The sequence below is a fragment of the Galleria mellonella genome, unplaced genomic scaffold (genome assembly GCF_026898425.1).
Source record: "Galleria mellonella isolate WM207_F2 unplaced genomic scaffold, CSIRO_AGI_GalMel_v1 utg312, whole genome shotgun sequence".
Lineage (NCBI taxonomy): Eukaryota > Metazoa > Arthropoda > Insecta > Lepidoptera > Pyralidae > Galleria > Galleria mellonella.
The window spans coordinates 3,568,321-3,588,071 of NW_026442074.1; the positions used below are offsets into that span (position 1 = coordinate 3,568,321).

The 19,751-nt window shown below is 33.0% G+C and overlaps 1 protein-coding gene across 2 annotated transcripts in view; it reads left to right on the forward strand.

The window, feature by feature from the left end:
* The window catches only part of LOC113516349 (uncharacterized), a 130,706-nt gene that overhangs the window by 43,329 nt on the left and 67,626 nt on the right, over positions 1-19,751 (forward strand). For both annotated transcript variants that reach the window (XM_052895913.1, XM_052895914.1), the window contains exon 2: positions 3,328-3,372. The gene's annotated coding sequence lies outside the window, so the exon portion shown is untranslated. The remainder of the gene's footprint in view (positions 1-3,327; positions 3,373-19,751) is intronic.

Genomic DNA, 19,751 nt, shown 5'->3' on the forward strand with positions numbered 1-19,751 from the left:
ATCATTCTAAGTTGTATAAAATAAATAAATAAACAAATGAAGATGTTCCAAATTTGTATAGGATCAATATGGAAGTGAATTTTATAAATTACTAGCTATACCGCGGCTTCGCTTACTTGGACCAATACATAAGTATTTTATATGCTAATTTAGGATATAGTCGTATCGTAGGATATATACGTGTACCAAATTTTATTGAAATCCGTTCAGTAGTTTTAACGTGAAAAAAAAAACGAGTAATAAACATTCTGGATGGATACTTGTCCTTATGAACTTTCGTATTTATAATATGAATCGGATAAATATCATTAAAATATTTTAGAATTGGTGAAGAAAAATTAATTGCGAGTAAATTGAAAATTTAAGCTATGACGTAAACGTACCGAAATGGACTTAGTGAGTTCTGATCTCATCAGAATCTTTGCTTCACCTTACCATATGAGAGACATTCCTCTGGATTCCGCCTCACATTAATGCGGCTTCTTCTTCTTTGATTCTTCGGACAGATGAAATCCAGATATCTAAAATCAGCCCCGAATGCTGTATTGCATAGTAGTTTGAAAGAAATCCATGTTAAGCAGTGCTCAATAAGTGGTTTACCAATATAATCCGTTTAGAGACTTTTTCTGTGATAATTTTAATCAAACTTGGTAATCTTTTCATTAATTACAAAATGACAGATCAGTAGATACAGAAAATCCAACAAAACCGAACGGTTTATTTTTCACACGAGTTTACCTCTTTCTGCGTAATATATTTGAACATCTGTTTAGATATAGCAATAATTAAAAGACAAAACAATATATCAAATAATAATATTCCGAACAATGAAATTTAGATCACCCTATTGTATTATTTTTCTTAAGAAATCTTTTATTTAACATTTGGCTTTGCGCAGTACTTTTAATTTGTACAGTATAATGTAAATGGCAATAAAATTTAAATATAACTTTAAAGATGGATAAACTATAGATGTAAAAGGATCCCGAAAAGTCCAAGCAAGAAATAGTTTTTATGAATGAGACCCCGCCTGCGCTGGCAGGGCACTAGTGAAAGATAGTGTAGATACACCTATCCAGTGAAAGGTGATGAAGAAAAGATGAAAGCAGATCAGTTAGCCCGTCGTGGCGAATTTACTAGAATTTAACCACAATGGTTTCTACGTAACCACGTGGAGATAGATTTGATGGGAGCTTTATTGCTAGCAATGGGGTCTGTGGATCCCATTATTGACAGTCCCCTATCCCAACTTTATAGGTACCACTCGTATTTTTATCGTCAAACAGTTGTGCTTGCATGGCCCTCTTATTTTTTTAAAAGTGGGGGAAATAACATTAGTAGGCATAATGCCATAGCAATGCATAAATAATACTATGGACGTCACAGGATAAACTGTAACACCTATTTTTCTATTCATATTTATAAGCAACTGTTATCGTATTTCATCAAGCGGGTTATCAAATCGTTTGCCATTACTGTTTGTCTTAGAAATTTTGCCGGGAAAATTATTCTTTTTTTTTTTATAAACTTCTATTGAAACAGATTGTAGTCTCCGTTTTGGAATGAACGTTTCTCTCTTCTAAAAGACTAGTATTGGTTATCTTAAGAATCTGCATATATATTTAAATTCCGTTTCTATTATCATACAATTGCTAGAAGCTTTTAACCTTTTAGCGAGTAAACGACGCAGCCATACACTTACAAATTATTATATTGCTGAGTAGCGGGCTTCCAGATTCTGCATAATCTATGTGATTACAGTTGTTTGTGTACATATTGTTAATCTTTATAATATGTTATTACATAATTATATAAAATAAAATTCCCAAAGAGGGTTGACGTCAGGCAGGCAGCCGGTTGTAAAACTGTAAGCCAAATCTTTTTGTAATATGAATAAAAATTCCATTACGCCGACCCCAAATAGTAACTGGGATAAGGGTAGGAAGATGATGATGGTCATTATTTAAAGTGAACAATAAAGAGTTTTCATTCATTCATTCATTCATTCTTCATAGATACCAATACGCGATATGTAACGTATGATACACACCTATATTTAAATTAAAATTATATCACAATCATTTTGCAATTCGTCATAGCAACATATGTTTTTTTTATACAACTTAGAATGGCAAACAATTATCCTTTCAGATGATAGAGGAATTTCTGAAATCGGTTTACAACTGACTAAGTTATGAGGTAACAAACACAAAAAGAATACAACCGAACTGAGAACCTTCTTTTTTGAAGTCGGTTGAAAAACTTGTGTAACGTGCGAACAGCCGTGTAATCGCATATATTCACTGAAGCATTTTGCATGATTACATTTGCGTATTACACGCTGTGTTCTCCTCAATTATTTATGAGCCTTTGTTTTATATATCTGAAGATCGTTTTTCATAATATTTATTGTAATATTAGTTCTCGTAAAGTTAGTTAATTATGTTAATTTTATTCACAACGCTTAAGACAATACCACTCATTTGTTTTATAGGAAATAGCAAAGTAAAAACATTGATTAACAATACTGTCAAGATGAAGTCTCATGAATTAAAACAGAACTCAAATGTGCGATCACTAAATAACGCCTCTTTAGTTGAAACAACTTAAATATGGCATTTTTTAACTGAATCTTAATATAAAAGTGTCTAAAATGTCCATTATTTCGATATAACCCAAATTTTAAATGAAAATTATACAGCGTTATTTGAAATGTCTAAATAAAAATTATTGTACCTGAGGTGTTATTCTCGTGGTCCTTTTTGGTGCTTTGATCGGCCATCTAGTTCTTATTGATGTTCGGAGTTAGGTATGAATTAATAAAATATAAATTAATGAATCTACTTTGAAATTCCGTTTACACATTTCGGCCACTTTCGTAAAGCAAACAGATTTTTATTCTCCGTTTTTTCATTTAAATTAAAGGTTGGGAAGAATAAAAAAAAGTTAATTGAAAATGGATAGCACAAGCGGACTTATTTTCTTTTATTTGTTTATTATTTTTTATTTTTATGTGAATTGATCTAACAAAACAAAACCCTCCCAACAGAGTGAGGCCTCTTAAACATAGACCTCCCTCTATTGTATTTGCCACGCATGGCAGGCGGGTTGGCAATCGCAGTTAGATTTGGTAATATTTTAAGAGGGGATGCGGCTGCCCATCCCTCGACCATTAAGTTCCTTTAGTCGCCTCTTACCACACCCAAGGAGAAGGAAGGGAGGGCCTATTCTATGCCGGGACCATACGTTTATTTAGTATTACGGTACTCTAAAATATACTAACTTTTAATGCAAGCATCATTTAATTTATGTATGTTTTGTTTACAGGTGGACACCGGTTTACGAAGACAATATTCAAGTTAATGGAAAAAGGTTAGTTACCAGTCTCCATTGTATAGTTACTACAGTTATAGTTATGTATTGTAATTGTCAATCGAATGCTACGGCAGCGAGTAAATGAGTTTAGGTCTACTGCATCAAATTCCAATGTAGTGGCTCGCTGCAATTCTCCGAACGTATTTACTTAACCGCATTCCATCGAAATGTCGGCAGTGTTAATATAGCGCTCCTATTTCAATGATAATGGAGCGAAAGGTAAAAGGTAAAATGAAATTGAATAGGTAGGTACAAATTGTTATCTATTTATTCATATATTGCTTTTCTTTTGGTTGTACGTATATCCCTTCGCATGACATATATCGAGGATAAATGTTTTGGTTTCTCTAAACTCTGGATTTAATTATGCGTCCGTAGTTTATATCAATAATAAGTTATGGGCCCAGTAGCCAGTAGTTTTCGGAGCCCATAACCTATTATCGAATAAAATACATAAAATACAATAAGATATAAAAAAATGTTACACATTTTTTTATTTCCAAATTCAGTTCGACACTATTATTCACAGCAACATAATATATTGAAGGTAAAAATACTAAGAGAATGACTAGATTTCTTAATGTAAAATTAAGTCTACGTAACGACTAGCATTACACTTCAACCGGACACAAAACGTATCGACAAAAATAGGTAAAATGCTTGAAAAATGTAAAGACCATGGAACCGATAGGTTTATTGGTTTCCTAATATTTTTTTGGACACAACAATGCATCAACTGGACGAGAGAGGTCGTAAATCGAAGTTAGTAGACGTGAAGACATCCTGGTGAAACTCCATCTCAAAACCATTTCGTGATACATAAGATGCGGATAAATTAAAATTAATTACACGTCAGGCGAGGGACAAACGCGATGTCGCGTTGCACGCCGCTCGTCGTCACCCGTTTCTATCTTATTGTGTTTGGTTCACACGGGAGAAAGCACATGTTCGCAGAAAATATATTATAGTTTGGGATGTGTTCACATTGCATCTTTATGAGTGAATATTTATTTATTTATGATTTAATTTATATGTTTTAACTAGCTTTTCGCCCGATACTTCGTGCCCGTAGATTTAGAGAAGTAGGAAAACCAATGAAATAAACCTAGTTGGCGTGTCAAGATAAAATATGCACCAGATTTTAAGTTTAACTTTCGAAAACACCACCTTGAAAATCGCATCTTTCTTAGTGCAGTACTTATTATTTTTAGCGAGTATTTATTATTATTAAAAGACGGGATTTTTCAGGCACAAAAACCTATGACACTGCGACTTTACTATGATCTTTTGTGCTCGTCCTTTTTAAAGTTCGCTTCTAATTTCTATCAGTGATAGGAATTTTAAGATGTTCTTTGTAGCGATGTCTTTTAGCTTCTCAGGATATATACTGTATATTATTTATTTAATACTTTATTATAGTACATAATAATTATACATAAAAATATGATAGAGGTAATCAAACGTACAAGGGCGAGCTTAACTCTAAAAGAACTCTCTTTCAGCAAACCCAGTTTTTTTTTAATACAACTTAGAATGGCAAACAAGCTGACGGCCCACCTGATGGAAAGTGGTAACCGTCGCCTATAGACATGAGCAATACTATGGACATAACAGAGTATACTATTTTGCCCATGATACACCCCATGCGTTGCCATTCCTGAGGACTCAGGTGTTATTCCTCTGTACCCAGTAAATTCACGCCACATCCCACCCTTCAAGCCGAAACACAGCCATGCAAACACAACTGCTTGAAACACGAATGGGACAGAGGCACCCAAGCAATCGACTTTTGTACAAAGTCTCCCTCTGGTAAAAAGTGGAAAGGGGCATCAATATTAGTGAGTAATATGGGCCGCATGTTATTTTAAAATAACTCATACGAAACCGGGGAGGGTTACTAGTACATAACATAGAATTAGTATTTACCTACTTACGGTACGCCGGTTTTAAAAGGTACAGGAAGTTTCCAAATGCAAGAATTTTATATTCTTGTTTTTGGTTCTAATAGATATTTACGCTTGTAATTGACTCAGTTCGTTTTAATCAAACTAGTAATTTATTCGTTGACATTGATTCTATTGGAACATTTATTTTGTGGTAGTTTTTAAACGCGACTTCGTCTGCGTGATCGGCATACGTTGTTTGATCAGGATGTCTATGTCCTTCTCACATCCAAATACTATGCGTATAATGTATGCGTTAAGACATTAAGGTACTAAAAGGTAATAAACAAACTAGTGTAAGACCGAACTTTCGGTATCGGTTTCGGCTAGTTTTGGCCAGAAATTCTACTTTCGGCCTTAGTTTCGGTTTCGGCCAAAAATTTGTCGAAACATTGTGTGTGTGTCTAACTGCAAGTTTTTTCTAAGTTTACTCCAACTTCCAAGAGTAAGTCATAATTTTAACATGTTTTTACATATAAATATGTATGACATATTTGTTCTATACTTTAATTAGTGTTTATTATTACCCTTTAACTATCTGTGTGTTTGTGTAAATAATTATGTAAAAAATACACTAGATTTCAGTATAGAAGAGAAATTTAAAATATGTTTCAGTAAGTTTCGATTTCGCCTGAAACTGAGAACAAGGTCAAAAGTTCAGTTTTGGTTTCGGCTGTAAAACTTGTTTAGGTCGGACACTAAAACAAACAAAGTCTTTTTTACATTTGTCACATTAATAAAGACTATTTAAACGAGCAGGATTTTTCTTCGTTAAAATCAGCGACTATAACAGTGTTTTCCTACCGATTTCAAAAAGAAGAAGGTTCTCAGTTCGATTGTTTTTTTTGTGTGATTGTTACCTCATAATTTCGTTAGCTGTGAATCGATTTAGATTTTTTTTAATCTAAAAGTAATATAGGATATAATTATAGATAAGGCATCGGTAGCCGGTTTTTCATCCGATGAACCATCTGCACGTTTGCCTCCTTAATTATAAAAAAAGATTGGCTACATAGAAATTTTATCAAAATCAGTTTAGTAGTTTAGTTTTATAGTCAAAATAACTGGTATTGCCAGAATTGAAGTCGGTTTTTTTTTGGAACACGATCTTAATTTTTTTCAATAAAATTCGGATTTCAATAAAATTTGGTACACGTATGGACTATATCCTATATTAGCATATACTCGTAGAATACTTTATGTATTGGTCCAAGTAGGCGAAGCCGCGATATAACTAGTAATTTATAAGATTCACTTCCATATTGACTCTATACAATTTTTTGGAACATTTTCATTTTTTTATGCAACTTAGAAAGACAAATAAGCTGACGGCCCACCTTATGGTAAGTGGTAACTGTCGCCTATAGACACGAACAATACTACGGATATAATATAGGTACTGTGTCGCCCATGATACTCTTTATGCGTTGTCATTCCTGAAGACTAAAGTGTTATGCCTCTGTATATATACCTTCTTCAATAGAAGCAAAATTAATATGGGACCAACACGGAAGCAAATCATCATCATCGTCATCATCATCATCTTTTTCTTCTTTCTTCTCCCCTTATCCGGATTATTTATCTAAAGTCAGCGTAACATGTTTTACTCTTCCATTCTCATCTTACCACAGTCATTACCGCATTCACTCCCAATCTGGCCATATCATCTTTTACGCAATAAAAACAACAACCAACACGGGAGCAAAACGTATCGATTTAAAAAATAATCATAAAAATCGATTCAGAATATAAGATTATTAATATTGGTTCTATCTGATTGTAATCTATATAGCAAATTAAATCTTGTAATGGATACTTTGATTATCCCAATATAAGTGTATTAGTTTAATTATATTCATGACGCAGTCAAAATCATTTGAAGCAAGTCATCCTCAGTGTAAAGGTGACCGTGTAAAGGGCCGGGTCGTTGAACTCACTAAAATATAGTTGAACGCAAATATGGTTAGTTCAATATACACATACACAACAATATACAAAACAAGTAAATATTGTTCCCCAGACCTTTTTCCCCATTCCCCATTCCTTTTTTATACCACAGGGCAAAAACGAGCATGCGGCTCAACTGATGGCGAGTAACTACCGCCGCCCATGATCTCCGTTACACCAGATGCATTGCGGCTATGCTACCGGCTATTTAAAAAGGAATATGCTCGTTAAGAAAATGCGGATATATATTTTTTAGCAAAGAAAAATAGCAGCTGCAATTGTTACAAAATCAAAATGAGACCAACACGAGAGTAAATCCTATCAATTGCAAAAAAGGAATTGTAAAAATCGATTCAGAATTGGCGTCGTAATCGCGTGGCATAGTCGCAAAAAAATCACGCAAAACGAGAAATTGCTTTTTAAAATCGTTTTAAAATAAGAATTGTACCCTTGTGTACAATAGAAACAATAACTAATTTCCTATCTTATTAATATTATAATTAGTAAAAATTTGTAATAATAAAGGAATGTTTGTTACTATTTTATGCAAAAATCACTGTAAGAATTTATTGAAATTTGGTACACGGATATATTCTAACAGCAAAAAGGGTACTTTATATACTAATTCACGCGAACAAAGCTATTGGATATAACATGTTTTATAAATGCAAAAAATTTTAACAATGGATGGATGTTTTGCTATTAAAAAACTATTGAATTTTTTTTTATACCACTGAGGTGGCCGTAGCCTATGAACACCTGCAATACTAGAGGTATTACGCGTGCGTTGCCGACCCTGAAGAAATCTCTTTACCCCCCTTTTGAAGAACCCCATGCTGTGGATGGATTTGTATGAAATTTTGTACGCAGGTAGGTTATATTCTAACATCGCACATTGGATATTTTACATACTAATTCACGCAGGTAAAGCCGTAGGATTTAGATAGTAATTAATAGTTTATTTGTAACTTGATATATTTATAAGAAGAGATTCTATTACCGCGCAATTTGACAGATGTAGGTGAGCAATATTTATAGTTAATCTAGATTCTGTCCCTACTTTTGTTAGAAGCCAGCTTTGTAAATGTAGTGCTACTTCATTTAACTAAGATATTCATTATATTTGCATACTAACCAAACCTACAACTCGGAAAATGTCGAATTTAGAATGCTACAAAGTCATTTACTAGGGAGAAAGGGATTGTTAGTAATGGAGACTGAGAATCCCATTGCTAGCAATATATCCAACCAGGTCGACCTCCTCGCGGTTCCCCTGGAAACTATCATGGTTAATTCCTGATGAATTCACCATGATGGGCTAACTGGCCTGTTTTCATTCTCATCTATCACCCTTCACTGGTGCTCCGCCAGCGTATTCCGTTAGCGCAGGCGGGGTTAACATACCATTTTCACCCATCAAAAAAAGTCATTTACTGTCTCGTACAAGTAGTGGTCTAACTTTTACCCAGGATATGACCACTGACCGGGGTTAAATAGTAGCCTGTATACTTCTCTATCGCATTTAGTACCTGGACACTAAATTTCATAGTGATTGGTCAAGCCGTTAACACACCAAGAAAAATAAACAAACTTACTTTCATGTTTATAATATTTGTAAGGATAAAATTATCGAGTCAGGTCAACCTATAAACCATTTCCTGGAACTGATGAATTAGTCATGACGGTTCATAATAAACTAACTTAATACACCTGTGTAAATCAACAACGCTGCTGGACTTACCATTCCATTTTCAGCCGTAAATCTTTAATATAGGTCGAGCATTAAAAACATTTCAAACTTTAGTCAATTAATTTTTTTTTAGTACGTTTATTCCGTTGTGGAACAGGCTAAGGTCGGAGACCATGCTGCCTAGTTTTCAATATGATAAAATGTCTGGAATTTTAGTCAGTTAATTTGATGGTTGACTAAATATTTTTTTCTAAATTAATACAAGACACGTTTTTTTAATGCATATTTTATGGCTCTGGAAAGAAAACGTGTTTTTTTAAGTGTTGCAAGTAGTTGGAAAAAAAAATTCTCAGATTAAGTTGAATTTTCAAATTTGAATTTGGAACTATTTTTTCTGATATAATATCAATAAATATACATACGTACGTATTGCTTATAAATTAATATATGTGTATTAATTAAAATGGTGGCCAAATTATTTAAAAATGAAGACATATATAATGTCTTTCTCTACTTAGATATATATCAAAGTATTCAGTGAAGATATGTATTATTACAAATCATTATACTCTCTTTATTTTGTTTTTTCAAATATACTCGTAAGTATTTTGTATTGTTTCTATTTTTTAACGTAAACTTAAAATATAAATGTCTCCCATTAACTTATAAATAAATATAATATAATATCTTAAATGTACATACTGGTAACACGATTTACGTACTGTTATTAGCGAAGCATTTGTATAGAAATACTCTAACTATATAATCTGAGAATAAAACAAACACCTACAGCTTGGATAATATTAGATACTTTTAGTACAAGCGACTGGGCAATATTATTTCCAAATAGAGAAGGCTTAATTGTCAATTTGCCTATTTGTTTCTCGTTTTAACGTAGGAAAAGGTTTGCTTTAATTAAATTATTCCTCTTCAACAAAAAAAAAAAAACAAAAAATAATAATTAAAAAGAAACCGTCGCAAAATTAAGATGGAAGAAACCGTGTAAACAGTATCCATTTTAAAAACAAATATAATATCAAATTTCATTCAGATTGACGTAAATACTGCGTAAATTACGCAAGCAAAAAAAAAAAAACGGTTAATTAAGAATGGACGGGTCATTTAGTAGGTGTTTAATGTTAGTTTTTTAAGCGATAAAATGAAAAAAAAATGTTTTGGAGCGATCTTCAAAAGAATAACCTCTTTTTTGAAAGCTTGCAACAGCAAAGAGTCACCCTATTGCTTATTTTGAGTTTATCAGATTGCGTATTAGGTACAACAAAACATTGGCACACTCAAAGGTCAAATAACGTATTTCTTAAATCTATAAGTACGTGTTTGGCTTTACGATAATCTTCCTTGTATTGAGTTGTTTATGCAATTTTTATATTTCTTTAACTGTAGATAGGTATTGTACTAAAGTTGTTAGTTGACTTTTAAATAAAAGGTGACCTTCTATATTAGCTTCTAATTGGATAAGTTTATTAGATTCTGTAGCCAAATGGATAAAACTAAATGTTTAATAAGATTTTTATATGTCACAGCATCATAACCTTTGTAGTCTTAGCATTTTTTTTTAATGGATGATAATGGAATGGTCACCCCACCCGCGCTATCGGTATACACCGGCGGGGCACCAGTGAAGGATGATAGATGAGGATGAAGCAGGTCAGTTAGCCCATCGTTACAAATTCAACAAGAATTGTTCACGATGGTTTCCAGGGGGAACCACGTGGAGATCAACCTAATAAGGCGTATTGCTAGCAATGGGGCTGTCAAACTCCATTGATAACAATCTCTTTCCCCCCAGTCTCAGCATTAGATCAATCTTCATGAAACTTTGCGGAATAATAAAAATATATAGAATATCTTTAAAGACTATTTTAATAAGATTTTTAACAATATTTCTATATTGTATATTTTTTGTTATATATCTTATTTCGAATCGTCGTTGTGTATAAAATTTAGACGGATACGGTTGTTGGCTTTTTTGAACAAATCATTAGGTACAATCCTGTGCAAAGGAAGAACTTACAAGAAGCTATATAAAAAAAGGAAATAATAATTAAAAAATATTATTTAAGAATCGATACTGTCTTTATATGAATGAAATGTGAAATGAATTTATGTAACCATCTAGGTGCACCAACTTACATAAATAAATATTCAGTGTTAAACAATTATTTACAACATGTCTCTGTCCAAAATATTAATGAAAATAGGTATTATAAATTACCTAGCTACTTTATAGCGTACATTTTCTATATTCAATCTATTTGTAGCACAGATATCAAAAAATTATTTTTTGTTCAAAGTGACACAGGCCTGATGTAATTAATCTATACGGCGTTCAAAAGATAGACATCTACAAAATGTCGTAGAATTTGAAAAGTTGGCTTTGTTTATTATGCTCCAACAAGACACTTGTGTGGTTACTGCCTTATACGTCATATGTGGTGTTAGAAAATCTCTCGAGTTGTTCCCGTTTCACAAATCGAGAGATGCATCCATTTCCACAACTGTGCTCTACTCTCTTGGTTAAGTTCGTACGTGTGCTTTATAGGTTCGTTTGTGGGTCGTTCGAGAAAAAACTAAATCGAATTTTAAATTTTTCACGGAGTTCTGTTTTTTTTTCTACTATCACCTGAAGGCAAAGGTCTGTATCGTCTCTCTCTATAATCGCGTGTAGCTCTCGATTATCTCTATATTTTTTTTATATTGTTGCTTTTATAGAGTTCACTCAATATTAAATTAAAGTTCTTTATTACACCATAATCATTCTTATTTATATCGGTCGGTTTTGTTATTCGCGCACTAATATAACAAAAATAAAAAGAAAACAGTAGAAGTTTATATACTTATTTCTTTCCTTTTAAATTTTGTTTATTGTTTATTATTAAAAAGCAATGCATAAAACAAATAGCTAAATACTTAAAAATTTCTAAAAAGAAGTATGTTAAAAAACAAATTGTATATACTTTTACAGTAGTTATATTTCTTTCGTGTTTCTAATTCGTTTACGCAATACAGGCTCTATTATTTTGTTTACTGCTGCATTTTCACATCTGATAAGAGCTCATAAAGTCCTGGTGACCCACATAACCTACCATAACGTCAATGACACCTCGTTACAGCACAACATCCTATAAACACCGGACCACCTACAACAAACAGGTTCTGTTCAACTTACCAATGAATAGGTAACTATAGAAGGGACACTTCTATTAATGCCTAGTATGACTGAGCATCCGATACTCTAGATAAGAATTTTTCTCTTTATTTGTAAAGAATACATACTACGACTATTTAAATTTAAATCGTTTACTTTTATACCCCAGTTTAAATAAGGAATACTTATTTATCGAATTCTAAAGCTTAATTTTATTGCGAACCGAATTAAGTTAGTAAGTTAGTCCACTACATTTATTTAATCTACAATATTTATACGTAAAACTCTGTAATTTCGTATTTTTTTTATAACAATTATAATAATGTAATTTTAAATACTTAGAAATTGAATTTCCGTGTGTATTGGTTACTAATTTCATTATGTAAAGATAACGCGATATTAGGTATACTGTTAAAACTTTAATACTGACGGAACAATATTAGGAAAAGAAAACTCTATTTATTTATTTATTATATTAGATTAACTTGTGTAGATATATAGAAAGTATAATGTTGTATTTGAATTCAAACTGTAAAGTTTTCGTAAAGTATTTTAGGTTATAATGGGCAGAAATATTAAAGTGTACGAAGGTATAGTACCGTAGTCCTAAAGAATGCAAACGCATGAACTATGGACTTGACGATATGAATAAGGGTACTATCTCTCAAAACTTTTATACCTATGGTGTTGTTTTTTTTATTTATTTATTTATTTTTATTTATTTAGTAAGGTTCACATACAACTTTTACATTTTACATGCAACTTAATAACACAAAAAATAATTTTGCCTAATGTAAAAGTCTTTTACAGTTCATGTTGTTCATGTTTAAATGTCACGATTATCATTATCCATCAAGGGGTTCGTCAGCCTTTTTATAATTCTATTTTACATAAAAAGAAATATAAGATAAATGGCAACATTTATCCATAAACATTTATTTGTATAATAGATTTGTGTTAATAATACAATAGAATGAAATATAGTACCTGTCTGTGTAAATATTTAATCTTTGTCTTCTACTAGACAACCAGAGAGAAAGCTATATCGTTAACTTTAACTTTTTATTTATTTTGTTGAAAGATCCGGATGATTGCTGCGCTCGGAAATAAATTAATCATAACAATATTTTTTTAATTAACTAGTTTTTAAAACTGGTAAATATTTGAATACGTAGATTCACGTTGTGTTTTCTACTTAAGCTAAATATAGCAATTGTACTTGTTATACAGCCACCTACCAGGTTCAGTTTTCTTTTATCGAGATAAAAACTACCCTATCTTTTAAATTGGATTATACAATTAAAAAAAAATCTTAAAATTGATTAAACTATATTGTAAATTAGCGTGCACGAATATTTTATATATTAAGTGAGGAATTTCGAGAAATTATTAAAAAAACCTGCAAACAAAAACATATGTAGTTACGCGATCTGGTTTTAAACCACAGTAGTGACCGAAATAAATTATTCCAAATTATTAATAATTTAATAATAATTGTGTATCTATTATATATTATAAATACAATAAATGCATTAGGCCATTTTATCTCATATATACATGTCTATATTTTTTTATGTAAATAAAACAATCACCTATTTACAGATTATTTTGTGTACAGAAACCTCAGTTTGTGAGTTTAACTAGCATTTGATCGGTTTTATTCGTGTTATCATCTACATATTAGATAACTAACTGTCTACTTACTCTTTTATCAGTAGTTGCCATGTTTGGCAAGCTGGTTGGCAATCGCAGTTAAGCTTTGTTGATGTTTTAAGAAGAGCGCTGCTGTCTATCCCTCGACCATTAAATTCCCTTAGTTGCCTCTTACAATACCCAAGGGAAAGTAAGAGATGGCCCATTCTATGTTAGAACCACACGGAATGTTTATATGAATACTTAGCATGATTATCTTAAGATTTTAGAGAAATTTTCATAATTTTTTACTTAAAATTATGTATTATATCACTTAGACTTCATTTAATTAGATACATACTAAAGTAAATATTTAAGTAAACATTTTTATGTAATGCCAGTATTTCATACATAAACTATTACCAATCCTAGACAAAAAATAATGACGTCATCAATAAAATAGAGAATTAAGTGTCTCGGATCGCGTGTCAAGAGGACGTCCCATTAAAATGGTAGATTACAGAATTCCCCAGCAAATTGTTAAAGTTCGCGAATCATTTGTTTTCAATTGACAGTTTTTGTCAATTACTATTCTTAGTCTATGCTTTTTATAGTACTTATCAAAGATTTCGGTTATTTATGGTTATTTTTCTTTTTAATGGTTGATAATGAAATGGTAACCCCGCCTGCGCTATCGGTATACACTGGCGGGGCACTAGTGGGTGATGATAAGTGAGGATGAGTCAGCGCATCCATCAATAATTAATCACGATGGTTTCCAGGAGAAACCGCGTGGAGGTCAACCTGATAGAGTATATTGCTAGCAATGGGGCCAGATCCCATTACTAGCAATCCCTTTCCCCCCATTTATGGTTACTTGTTTATCTTCACCCTTATACAACTTCTGGATCCTCATTAAAAACATATAAAGGTTAAGAGAGGTTTCTTCAGGGTCGACAACGCACGCATAATGCTTCTGGTATTGCAGGTGTTCATAGGCTACGGTAACCACTTACCATCAGGTGGGCCGTATACTTGTTTGCCACCTCAGTGGTATAAAAAAAAAATTAATCAAGACCCAAATACCAAGCGTTTCTATCCTTATAAATAACTTGTCCAATGTGTTGTGTACACATGAGACCCTTGACTCCTTCATCCTACTGTCAATCGAGTGATTATATACATCAAATATTATTAATCAATATGAGATAAAAATCGTTAGTTTCCTTTAAGGGAATGTTCTACTAGTGAAACTGAACGTTCTCTTAAAAAACAAGAGTCGAAGAATGACAAATAATGTAATGCATCTTATACTAAGTCGACAGTTGGATAGTGTCAGTATGGGAAATTCACAATTTTAAAGGAAGAAAAGGATTGTTAGTCTACTAATACTAGTAATGAGGTCTAACAGCCCCATTGTGGGAGGAAAGGGATTGTTAGTAATGGAGTTTGACAGCCCCATTGCTAGCAATATGCCTTATTAGGTCGACCTCCACGTGGTTCCCCCTGGAAACCATCGTGAACAATTCTTGTTGAATTCGTCACGATGGGCTAACTGACCTTCTTCATCTTTACCTATCATCCTTCACTGCTACCCCGCCGGTGTATAGCGATAGCGCGGGTGGGGTTACCATTCCATTATCATCCATTAAAAAAAATAGCCCCATTGTTAGCGATGTACCCTATCTGGCCGACCTCTACGCGGTTTCTTTTGAGAACCATTGTGGTAAATTTTTGTGGAATTTTTTACTATGCATAAAAGTACTAGTTCTAAAAGTTGTATAAAAAAAAAACTAGTGATTGAGACTTCCTTCACGTTCTTATTGATGATGATCATAATACAAAACCCTCACTATTGGGACCAGATCAAAGAGTACAGTACTAGTTTCTTTTTATTTTAAAGCAAAACTTTTTATTTTAAAGCAAAACTTTTTATTTTGGATACTAAGACATCTATAATATCCCTGTATATGTCTACAAAAGCGAAGCTATTGATCATACAAATAAGTACCTATTTCCGTTTACCAATCCCCTATCACTATCCCCCAGCAACAAAGTGTTACATAACGCTACCTGCCGCCAACTAATTTACAACTGCCTCGTGAGCCGATAACATCGCACACCACAGTTTAATGAAATAGAACGGAGCTTTTTACACAACTGATTTTACTACACTGTGTACATCTGTTAAATTGTATCTATTTTATTGTTATTTCATTTATTTTGGTACAATCAGTCATTAAAATATTGTAGTTACATTGTTTTATGTCGTGTAAATAGAGTAAAAAGATCGTGATTAGAGAGAAGTGTGGACTGTAAGACGATGTAGTGACAAGAATCGAAAAGAGAACATTGCGTTCGTTTGGCCATTTGGAGAGGATGGATGAAAGAAGAATTACCAAATACCTCCATTTTACCAAAATTGAAACAAAAAATCTAAATACGAATTCCAATTACCATTAACAAAGAAAAGAGCGTTATCGTATTGTTATGTAGTCCCGGCATAGAATGGGCCACCCCTTGGGTGTCATAAGTGGCAACTAAGGGAATTAAGGGAATAAGGGTATGGTCTTGGAATTTGATCGTTAGCAGCATCCCTCTAAAAATATCACCAAAATCCTAACTGCGGTTACCAACACGCCTGCCAAGCATGGCAACTACTGACAAAACTCTTATAGAGAAAGCCTATGTTCAACAATGGATAATTAACGACTGTTACGATGATAATAATGACGATGATGAAATAAAAGACCATTATAAATGTGTAATAAATATAAATGAAGTAAATGAATAAAAAAAAAACATATACTTTTTGGTTTGTTTCATTTAGCTCCGTTACATTATATCTAATACAAGTCTGTGTTGTGTTGATAAGGGCTGGAGTAGACTATCGCCTTGATAGCACCATTATGGGCTATTATACGTAACCTTAGGGCCGTATATGACTGGTGAACTTAGCATAATTAGTTTTTAGAAGGCAAGTTGAATCTCTATTTGTAGATTGTGAGGCCCGTGTTAAGGTCGATATAAAGATATTAATGTCCTTAAATAACAGAGACGTGACTGGCATTGTTTTATATTTTATTAGCTTTTTACCTTATTTTTTTTTTGTGCTACAATTTAATAATAAATATTCTTTGACTATATTACACCGTCATCTAATCCTAAATTAAACAGAGCTAACCATTGGGAGCAATTGTTTTTTTTTTAATAGATGAGAATGAAATGGTAACCCCGCCTGCGCTATCGGTATACACTGGCGGGGCACCAGTGAGAGGTGATAGATGAGTAAGAAAGCAGGTCAGTTAGCCTATCGTGACGAATGCAAGAAGTATTATGGTTTCCAGGTTTCCACAATGGTTTCCAGGGGGAACCGCGTGGAGGTCGACCTAACAAGGCTTGCTAGCAATGAGGTCATTACTACCAATTACTTACTTTTAATTTAAATTACTACATTACTAACAATCCTTTTCCCCCTGGGAGCAATTGTTAATAATACGGATTACTAAGCACATTGCTAGCAATATAGGATATATTGCAAGCAATGTGGTTGGTCACATTTTTAATTTAGTAGTTTAGTAGTGTTTAACTATCCACTGCTGAACATAATTCTCCCCCTTGGGGGCATTTGCCAATAATTGCCAATGCTTGGCAGGCGGATCGCTAACCTCAGTTTGAAAATATTTTAAGAAAGAAGTTGCTGCCCATCCCTAGCCCTCCATTAGTCGCCTCTTACGACGCACGAGAAAGGAGGGAGTGGCTTATTCTATGCCGAGACCACACGGCCATGCTGTATATAATACTTAAGATACTTTTTATTTCTATTCATGTAGACTAAGCAGTGAAAATTCATCAACTATAAGTATTGGTTTATTATGATAGGTATTCGTGTACTAAATGTATGCGTATATATGTATATGTATGCATATATATTTATATGTGTATGTGTATGTATATATATGTATATGTTTGGATGTATGTGTTTATTTATGTATGTGTATATGACTATGCTGTCACAGATATTATTTTTTACAAATCTATTTTTTTTAACGCGCCATCTACCTATTTATGTTTTAATTCCTTCTACCCAAAGGTTGTCTGGAAGAGATTGCTTAGCAATAAGACCGCCTTTTGTACTACACTATACGTATTGAAAATTGTTAAACAAATCATGTTATGTTGGTGCAATAAAGTGTTAAATAAATAAATAAAATAAATAAATTTCATTCGAATCCATCCAACCGTTTAAGCGTGACTTAGTAACAAACATACAAACATCTAAAAAATTTTTAAATTTTCACATTAAAAATAGGATAATCAGTATAAAAAATAGCTTAAAAAAAGATGAGTACACCAGTTTTCAATGTGAAATATGACCCCAAAGTGTTACATAAATATAATGACAAATATAACCCCAAGTCAAGGTGATTGTTCGCACCTCAATACAACCTAATAGTTAAACTTGATAATACTCTAATGTTACGGTGATGGGTCACGATCACGCAATATTCTGTACTAATGCCCGATTTTTTTCAAAATACAGTTGTCAGCAGAAGTAAATTTGTGATAAACATAACGAATTATACATATTATTTAGATCTCTATAGATAGCTTACTTTTTTTATGGATGATAATGGAATGGTAACCTCACTTGTGCTATTGGTATATGCTGGCGGGTCACCAACAGTGGATGATTGGTGAGGATGAAAAAGCAGGTCAGTTAGCCCATAGTGATGTATTAAACGGTAAATTAATCACAATGGTTTCTAGGGAGAACCACGTGGAAGTCGACCTGACAGGGTATATTGATAGTAATGGGGATTAATCCCCCTCCCATTACAATTCTTTCCCCTTAGATAGCATATTTCGGGCACTTTATGTGTATAAACAAATGTGTGTACACGCGCAACAGTGTATGGAGTCGCGAACGTGATGAGTCCTTTTTTAAACTACTTTAAAACAGAATTCTAATTCTAAACCGTTGGTTGATAGAATTATTTCTCATCATCTCTATCATCCATTAAAAAAAATTGTCAAAGACAATTTTGTACTGCACTCCTGAAATAACAATTAGGAGATAACCTTCAAGAAAAGAGCATATTCCTTTTTAAAAGGCCGGCAGCACACCTGCAATGCCGTTGGTGTTGTGGGTGACCATGGGCGGCGGTAGTCACTTACCATCAGGTGAGCCGCATGCTCGTTTGCCCCTGTGTTGTAAAAAAAAAGTTTAAATTGGGCTCTGTTTACAATAGTTTGCATTGGCAAGTTGCACTAATATGCATCTATCAGAACAGTATGGAACCACTATATCGCGAGTATTGCGTTTCGAGAGTGTGCAACATTTCAACAGTTCCAACAATTCCAATATTGGTATTCTTTTGGAATTTATTTCAAGAGTAATCCCACAGGTATACTAGCAATATACCCTATCAGGTCGACCTCCACGTGGTTCCCCCTGGGAACCATCGTGATTAATTCTTGTTGAATTCTTCACGATGAGCCGATTGACCTGCTTTCATCTTCACCTGTCATCTATTACTGGTGCCTCGCCAGCGTATACCGATAGCGCAGTCGGGGTTACCATTCTATTATCACCCATTAAAAAAAACCTACTGCTCAAAGGAATTTTGTCTATGCTGATGTGCAAGTATTTATTTAATTTTAAATTTTATTGCACTAAGTAAAAAAACAAGTACATCAAGTACAATATAGCGCATTATTGTAGTGGTTCATATTGAAGTAGTGTAACGTCTTACTATAATATAGAAAATACAGTAAAGGTCACGTTTAACAAACTACTCAATGTTTGTGCCTAAATTACTCGAGTGTTGGCAACTCTCCCATACCAACTTTCCTCTTTAGTATGCACACGCGATGTCTAGAAATTATGCTAATAATATTTTACTATAGTTTGTTAATGTCGTGTTTTATTAATATACGAATTCCATTATATTTCATACTACCCATTTTCTCAACTAGACTTTTCAACATTACA